Genomic DNA, 9,794 nt, shown 5'->3' on the forward strand with positions numbered 1-9,794 from the left:
CCAGAGATCTCTCGAGGCCGAATCTGTGCTGTCAGCTCCTACTACTTGAAGTAGTCCCTGCACCTCACAGCATCAGCATGCATTGGTTTGGCTCCGACTTCTGCCTCGGCAGTTGCTCTTTTGGGCTGGGAGTGACCGCAGTTTGCGTTTTTTCTCTGTTCCCCTTTCCCTTCCTTCTTTGTGGACTTCAGCTTTTCGGGGCTGTGAAGAACCCTGTCTGCTGCAGCCAACCAGTCACTCCCCCCTTCTTCAGAGATCATAACCACTCTACCCCCAAGCTGAGATACTTTACCAACATCTCCACAGAGGCAGCGAATGCCTAGATGGCAAGATTCAAGGTTATCTCATCCATCCTCTTCTGATACCTCCCCGGGCCCCTCCCATAGAGGAGACCCCTCAGAAGAGAAAATGCAAGATGAAGCACTTACATCTCCTGAAGAAATCTGTTACTGATGATTCTGAATTGATAAAGGAGAATGGTCTCTCTAGTCTCCCTCTGATGAGGTCTCCTTTGGAGACACCCTGGAGCCAGTAAAACAGGGGGGTTACAAGAGTCCCAAAACCTTACTCCAGAGGAACGAGTATAGCTGTCCTTCAGCACCCTCTTGGGTGATTTTGTCTGCTAATGAGCATATTCAGTTGATTTTTCAGTGGGCGTGGAAAGGTCCTGACTCCTTTCAGCCCATCCCCAGTACTCCTGGCAAAATTATTTTCTCCCTCCAAAGATTAATAGTTCACAGCCAAGGATTTGGCTGTGGAGTTCATGGTTGTTGCAGCCACCTCAGGATAGGTGCTGTAAAAAGTTCCTCTGTTCACCCACCTAACAGAGTCTCAGATGATGGATAGGTATGGAAAACGAGTTCACGTTTCATTGACCAGTCCCTTAAAATCCTTGAATTTCTTTGCACGTTTTACTATACTTCAGACTGATCTGGTCAAAGAGTTATCTGATACTCTTGTGGGAGCTGTCTCTGAAAAGGTACAAGAGAAAGTTGCTTTCTAGTCATCTACCCTGCAGTCTGTGTCTAGCTCGTCCTCAACGCTCATTGCACTTGCAGACCAGCAGGTTCAGGCATTGGCATTGGGAGAGAGACCTGTGTGTGTGTGTGTATGTGATTTTGTGAAGTCATTTGGATTTTCTTCCATCAATGCTTCTTTTGACAGATAGTCTCCTTTTGGGCCAAAAGTTGGAGGAGGAGTATTCAAGTGCGAGAAAGATGTCAAGACCTTTCTGCCATAGATGTACTTTTTCCATCCCCCCCAAAGATCCTTTTCCAGGAATCAGAGGGGCGCTGGGGAAATGTGGTTCAAAATCCAAAGGGCCTTTCCAAGGCACACATAGAAACAGTTCTCCCAGGGGCAGAGGGGGAACTTCACTGAGAAACACCACCCACGTGGCAGAATTGGCCTGCAGAACCACAGCTTCAGGGATTTTTTCCTTAGTAAGCCCTACCAGTGCTGCTGAAAAGAGGCCCGATTATCTTCCTCTGAAGGCAGTCGAGGAGGTAGTGCTTATCCTTATACTTAAATGCCTGGCTAGAAATAACTACAGATTCTGGAGTGCAAAAATATTGTAGCCAGAGGTTATATCATATGTTTTCCACCCCCACCCCATGTTCCACCTAATGGGAGAGATCCAGCGGTTACAAAAAATACGTCATCCAAGAAGTCCTACCAGACCAGAGAGGATCTGGAATTTACTCAAGATTATTTTTAGTGCCAAAAAGACAGGGGACTGGACACCAATTTTGGATTTCAGCATTCTGAACAAATTCATTTGCCATGGTCTCACTTCAGTCCATTCTTCTTTTCATGGAAAATGATGACTGGATATGCTCTATAGACCTTCAGGAAGCATATTACCATATTAAATAGTCAAACACTCCAAAAGGTTCCTCCACTTTGGCTAGTAGCCAGTTATTACCAGTTCAGGGTTCTTTCCTTTGACCACACCACAGCCTCCAGGGTTTTCATCAAGTGCATGGCAGAAATAGCAGCTACCTTGAGACTGCAAGGATTCCCGTTTTTTCCATACTTGGATAAATGGCTCATTACCACTCCAACCAGGCATTTGTTAATAAAAGCAAGGAACGATGTCGTCCTAACTTCTTAATATCTAGGAACAAATGTAAGTTATGAAAAATCATAATTGACTCCAACTTGGGGTATAGAGTTCATAGGAACAGTACTCAATATGGAAACTTTCATAGCCCCAAGGTTCAAGGCATTGTGGTGATTATAGTATTTCCCTTGGCAAAGTATCACAGGAGAATTCTTCATTGGCTACTTGCATCTCAGTCATCAATACCTTATCAACCTATGTCAAATCAGTTTTTGACCTCCAGTCTTTGCAAAAAAGATCTAGCTTGGAGGTTGCACTCAGAAGAGATTCCTCAGGGCCATCCTTTTGTCCTCACCACAGCTCAAGGTCATAGTGTCCACGGATGCCTCCCAATGGGGCGAGCGGGTATTGTCTGGACTAGACACTGCATGGTTCCCTATAAAGGCCAATTTACATATCGATATTCTAGTGATGAGAGCAGTGTTTTTAGTGTTGCAAACCTTTCAGACTTCTCTCCTTTTGGTTAGAAGTGTGATTCAATCAGATATGTGAGTAGTTTGGTGCATAGCTTGGGGTATTCCTTTCCGTTGATGTCCATGGTAATCTTGAAGATTCAGAAGGACTGCCCAAAATTGAGGTGACTCCCCCTTTGCCTAGGCAACATCGATTTTCCATTGTTATGGATCTAGCCAAGGGCAGTTAACCACAAGCTTCCTTACACACTGGACATAGTCATATAGGACAAGGGAAGTTTGATTTACCCTAGTCTCAACTTCATGGTGTCTTCCTATAATCAGTGTAAACTTATCTATTTTTCTTTAGCTTGTGTTATCACTTAATTTTTGTATCATAAATGACTTCTTGTATATGAAATTGTAAATGTCACTCTTCTGTAACTACAAAGTTGTACCATGTTAAATCTCGTCTTTGTAATATGTGGTGCATTTCTCCCTAGGCCTCTGCTGAAAAAGGACTTGTGTCCAGTTGGACTTTCCCTGTAAATAAATGTAAAATAAATAAATAAATAAATAAATGAAATCTATCTGCCAGGATGATTCAGTTTTGATACATTTTTAGGCACCTCTTTCATGAGGATGTGCAGCAGGTACCAAGTAAGACGAGAAAATCTGCTACCAGAAAATCTTATATTGGCAAATGGAAAAGATTTTCCAGTTGGTACCTAGCCAGTAACCAGGTATCTATCCAGTATTATGTGCCATTGCTTCTCAAATAATTGTGCAACTTACTTTTCCTTTGGCCTTTTGTATTCCCCAACAGGGTTCATCCTGCAGCCATTTCAGTGTGTCTGCTGATGGATCCTCACCTTTCATTTCTGTTTTAGCTAAAACAGTCTCCCAAGGGAGTTCTGTGACTTAAGCCTGCTCAAAAACAAGTGGCTCCTTTTTTGGATCTTAACTTTGTGCTGTAAAATTATCTAGGTCTCCCTTTGAGCCAGCTCATGAATTTACGGTTCATTACATTGAAGACTGTAGTCCTTATCTTTGACATGTGCAAGAAGAGTATCTGAGTTGCAGCTTCTCATGGTGGGTGAACCCTAGCAGGTCTTCATAGAGATATGGTCGTATTAAGAATACATCCCTCATTTATGCCCAAAGTTATTTCAGTTTACTTGAATCACGCCATCAATCTCGGTGTTCTTTCTAGATCCTCAGAAACAGAGAGGGAGAATTCTACAGTATGGACATGCAAAGGCAGCTCTGGTACTATCTTGACAGAACTAAATCATTTAGAAAAGCAGATCAGCTGTTTATTTTTTATGACTTGACAAAGAATGACCCATGTTAAAACAGACCATTTAAAGACTGTCTTCTTCAGCAATTGCTTTTTATTGCCACAATGGCAGATCTATTCCTGGGAGTGTCAAGGCATATTCTACTAGATTCTTGGCTTCTAAAATGGCATTCAGGAAAGAATTGGACTCAAGCGTCATAGAGGCAGTAACGTGGTCCTCTGTGTACTTTTACAAAGCATTAATGGATTCAACTTCTAGGTTCAAGAATAGCTTTACTATGACCATTTTCTAGGGGATCCTGGATTTTTGTCTGTCCTCCTCGCAGGATGGATAGGCTTTGGTAATTAACTCATCTAGCCAAAAGGCTACTGCATCCATGAAAATTATGAACATAATACAGTTGTGTAAGTTGCACTTAACTATAGAAGTAGATGTTGGAATTCCTCACTGCTGTAGTAGCCTCACCCACCCACCATCTGACTACTTCTGTATATAGTGAGTTGTTAGAATATAAGTTTTTGTTTACTGTTTATTTCTTTTACAGGTTCAGGATGAGAAAACTCTGTTTATGGGCAAGAAATTCTTGAAGCTTTCTATACTATTGGCTGTTGCTTTCACTTCAAGAGATTAGTCAATCAACAGGTGTGTGTGTGGGGGGAGACAGAGCTTTGTGAAGCTGGTCAGTTTTATCTTTGGCAAGCTATAAGCCACATAGCCAAAAAGCTACTACTGCAGTGAGTAATCTGAACATCTAATCTTCTTAGTACAACTTACACAACTGAGATGCAGATGCAATTCTGTATGCAGCCCTTCGGATCAAATACTAGTATAAATGCTGTATGCATCATTTAAGGGAAACTAATAATGTTTTGTCATGACTTATTAAAAATGATTCTTATCTGTAAATTAGACATAAGACAAAAATTGGGTGTCAAAGCAGTGGGACAAATTACATAAAATACAAGAAAAACTTGCCAAGTTAAAATTAGAAAATCAGACAAAAATAAAAATACAGAAGAGATTAATAAGCTAAACAACAAATACTTGGAAATCTTAAACCATAAAACTAAAATCAACCTTGAAAAGTTTAAGATGATTAACTTCTCTATTACCCCAAAACCTATGTGCAATTTAGCTACAAAAACAAAATTACTCAGCAAGTCCAATCACATAACAGAAGTCTCACACAGGAATAAAAGTAACAGAAATAGAAGATATTGTAAAGGAATCCAGAGATTATTGTTATAAAATCAATCAAAATATATTAATAGATCCAGAAGAAATTATTAAAATATTTATAAAAAAATATAAAAACTAAACTATCTGATGACCAAATGAAACTGACAAACCATTTGTGTGTGTGAATGTCAAACTCAAATTTCTAAATTGAAACCTAATAAAGCATCAGGTAATGATGGGATTATATCTGAACTTTGTTACCCAAAGAAGCCATAGACAATGCTACACAAGGTTTTTTTCTATAGTCAAGGACCTAGCTAAAGTTCTTCCTTCCTGGAAATATACCTTTACTCTCAAGTTTTAAAAACTGACAAAGATCCTACTGAATGTTCTTCATATAGGTTGATTTTGTTTTTAAATGTAGATTATAAATTGTTCATGGCAGTTCATGCTAATAGATTAAAATACATTCTACCCTCCATGATTGATCAAACTGGCTTTATCTTAAATAGAAATGCTTATGATAATATTAAAGAATATTCATAATTGACTATGCAAATAAAACAAAAGAGAACTTAAACATTAAAGAGTCTTGATATTAATAGTGCTTCTGACTCTCTGACTCTGTAAACTGGAAATATCTCTTGCTGGTTTTAGAAGGATGTAATTTTTCAAGTAACTTCACACATCTTAATAATCTTTACAATAATTGTTTTGTATTTGTTAAAATAGGTACTTTTACTTCTGATTCTGTACAAATGTTGAAAGGAACCAAACAAGGATGTCCTCTTTCATCTCTACTTTTTACCCTAATTATGGAACCATTTGCTAATTTTTTCAGATCAAATATAGATATAAAAGGTATTAACATAAATGTGAATTTAAACTCTAAAATGTAACTGTTTGCTGATGACATCCTACAGACATTTAATGGTGGTGATAATTCTCTATCTGCAGTTTTCTTAGCAAAGGATGTATTTTTCAATGAAAATCTGGTTTAACATTTAACGATAACAAAACAAAAATCCTACCTATAAATACAGATAAGAATCGAATCAAAAATAAATTCATTAAATATATTGTCAAAGAGAAGAAATGAATTATTTAGGAATAATTATAGTATAATTATGATTTATTATATCTTTAATGTTATCATTATAAACAATATAAAGAATCTAATAGACAAATGGAATACAATTTTCTTCACAATGGTCGAGAGGTTATCTATAATCAAAATGAATATCTTAGCAAAAATCTTATATATTATACACTCGCTATCATTACCTTCACAAAAAGTTGTATTAAAGAATTTAACACTTTAATTTTTAGATTTCTCTGGTATCCCAATAAACCAATAATTGCTTTAAACCATCATATGAGAGACTGGGCAACAGGAGGGAGGGCTACAATATCTAAATTTATATTCATTATCATCAGTTATAAAAACAATACATCTTTGAATTAATAACAGGTGGAAAGAGTTTTTAGGAAATCTGTTTATAAACTCTAAACATAATAAATATTCTAATAATTATCTCATACTAAATAACAGCCTACATTGGTTATAAAGGATTATCTTGTGGGAAAAAGTCACCAAACAGGCAATTCTCATTTAATTTCTACTATATTAAACGCCTTTTATACATAAGAAACCTGGTATGTAAAGCATGGATCTTCCTTATATTTCCGATGGCATATACCCAAAATAACATCTCCGTCTCAAAGTTAGAAACAATGATCACATTTAAAGATAAAAGTCTGCTATGTTGGTTTCAATTAATGAAAGATGAAAAGCTACATTCTGTTGATTATTTTATTTATTTATTTACATTTGTTTACTGGGTAATTGTCTGGCTGGACTGGAAACCCATTTTCAGCAGAGACCTGAGGAGAAAAGCTCTAGACAGCATCAAGTTACAGTTATACATAATTTAGATAGACATGTGGCTAGATGTACAATCCTGCAGACAACATGTAGAAGGGGGAAATTAAGTTAATGCAACCAAAGATAAGAGATCATATTCCCAAATTAATTGAATATCTAATATTCTTAATGCAACAGAACACATCAGGAAGAGGGTCTGTTATCTAAATGATATAGAGTTGTGAGGTAAGAAATCAAAAGTTGCAATGACAGTTATTGGATCTGTTTTACCCAAATTAATAATAGACCTCTGAGTGAAGATAAAAAAAAAAAATAATTCTAATATCTTCTAAACATACATCTCTTTGATGGAATCTCTCTACTTTGAAATTTTTGCATAGCTCTTTCTTCACACCACATAAAATTGAATTAATGTTCAGGCAGAAACAAGTCAGTTGGAGATTTAAACAAAAACTTAAAGTGGATTGGCAACTCATGTTTTTTGACTGTACTGTCTTAACACCTTATTGGAATAACATTAATCACTTTTTATAGGCTTTTTTGGAGATGTTTGTTTTTTCTAAATCACTGGTGCCAACGGTAGCATTGTTGCCTCACAGCAAGAGGTTCTCCCATTTGATTCTCGGCTGGAGTGCCTTCTGTGTGAAGTCTGCATGTCCTCCCTGCAGTCGAGTGGCGTTCGAAAGACACGCATAGAATGCACGTGCCTTCACTGAAGGTTGAGCATCAAGCTGGCACCTCGGCACATGTAAAAAATCTACTGCTAATCATTAGCAGACCAGACTTCCGCTGTGGCGACCCCTAACCAGGAAAAGCCGAAAGAAGAACAAACTAATCCTTTTTATCACTCTTATTCCTGTATGTGTTAAAATAAAATATTGCATTTTGTGGTCTATACTATCTATAGCGAGAAAGGTTACAACTCAGAACTGGAAGAACAAATATCCACTCTCCTTCAAAGAATTTATACATATTGCAACTGAAGTCGGTCACCTAGAAATCATTACAGTTAAGTCAAGAATAACCAGGATCACCTCTTGCTTTAATGCATTGACAAAACTTGGAGATCTGCTTAAAAAGCAAAAAGAACTGCATTTTAGATTTAATGTAATGTACAATAACTTGGCAACTCAGCATGTAAAAATCCACTGCCAATCATTAGCGGACCGGAGTTCCGCTGTGGCGACCCCTAACTGGGAAAAGCCGAAAGACACAAACAAACAAAACAGTAACTTGAATGACTTGATCATTAATGGACAATCCTGTAAATAGTTTTTTTTTCTTTTGTGTGGGAGGTTTAGTTAAAAATTTTCATTTATTATGTTCACAAATCTCTGACTGTAAATATTGTTGTGATTATTTTGCAAATTGAAAATCCAATAAAACTTGAAATAAAGAATACAGCACACAGCAGCTGACTCTTCAGATTATGCTTGAGAAAACATCTTCAGCAATGTAGCTTGTCTGAGTAGAAAATACCTGTGTGTGTCACTTTAAAAGAAATGAAAGCAGTCTGCAAAGCATAAAAAGTATGTTTGGCTTGACTAGCTCCAGCCCCATCAGACAAAAAGACTGAAACTGCAGGCTTTCAGACAACTCTTTTTTTTTTTATTGCTCATTAAACTCGCATTTGAAAAAAATGGTACGATCCTACCTCATTTCCTCTCCTTGTTGGTGTATAGAAAAATGCAGTTTTCATTATTTTTAATTCAGTTAAATTATTGACTTGTTTCCCTTATTCTGATTGCTGATGAGATCAGGCTTATAACCATTTTAGGCAGTTTATTTCTTCTGTCTGCCCCTTCCCAGGACATGGGTTCTTTTATTTGCTACTCCCTCCCACTTTCACAAGTAATATATCTACTTTTCTATTTTTTTTTATGGTTCATAGTTCAAAGCATTGTAAATAAATTAGTGTTTACTGTTTTTTAAATGTAAAAAAATTAAGCTTTTAAAAATCTAGATGTAGCCACAGATGTGCATTTTTTTGTTTCTTGTCTTTTGGTGAAAAACATTCAATGAGAAATATATTTCTGGAGCCTTTAATGTTCTGAGATTACTCTAGAAGGGGATTTAACTTTGGTAGTCTTCCTGGAGTCATCTCTATTGCTTTTGAGGTCTGAGACAAAAATATCAGGATTTTTGTCCCACCTAAAGATAAAGATACAGGAGCAGACAGAGTTGTCTCCAACTTAGGTTTATACAAACTCAAGGTTAGATGAAAATTTGGGGATGTTAAATGGTGTAACATAGTTTAAACACCCCATACTGTTTTTGCTCAGGTTTGGGCATGCTTTGAATGAATGACCACTAGAGAAGACCACTCCCATGCTGCAAAGCAAGCTGCCACCCCACTTCAATCCCCATCAAAAATACAAAATCAGTGCTTATTAGCATAGCATTAAGAGCCTTGTGGTCTTGGAGTGGGGGAGGGGGTGTAGGGAAGCAACACCTCCTCTCCCCATGCAACATTATACTTCTCTCCTACACAAAAGGAGTGGAAAATATTACTGACTAAATGGTGGGGAAAGTATTTACTACTACACACCCTGTGAGGTGTTTAAATTTCTCTTGTTAAATTGGAGTGCTGGGAGTTATGTTGCTAAACTTATTTGAAGCAGCAGTATTATTTTCTTTAGTTACGTTTGAGCCACTTTTTTAGTGTTAACACTGGTTATGAGAAGATAAAGGCCTTTCCTGAAGGTTCAGCAGGAACTGTTTTCTGACATTTTTTCCTCTGCTAATAGAGCAGATAGAAGTGCTTCTTGCTGTTCCTCTTCTGGCTTTTCACCCAATATTTCCTTACTTATCCTGTTTTGACACTTGCTGTGATGTGATTAGGCTCAAACCTTTAGGTGCAGATGTCATTGTTGACCATTGTGAGCACATCTTTTATGGTCTCATTTTCAGGACTA

General features: G+C 37.2%; 1 protein-coding gene across 1 annotated transcript in view; it reads left to right on the forward strand.

Moving 5' to 3' along the window:
- Positions 1 to 9,794, forward strand: part of CEP135 (centrosomal protein 135) — a 2,183,066-nt gene that overhangs the window by 776,014 nt on the left and 1,397,258 nt on the right. The gene's annotated exons all lie outside the window — the stretch shown is intronic.

Source organism: Protopterus annectens, chromosome 2.part1 (genome assembly GCF_019279795.1).
Source record: "Protopterus annectens isolate FY-2018-M chromosome 2.part1, PAN1.0, whole genome shotgun sequence".
In the NCBI taxonomy this organism is placed as follows: domain Eukaryota; kingdom Metazoa; phylum Chordata; order Ceratodontiformes; family Protopteridae; genus Protopterus; species Protopterus annectens.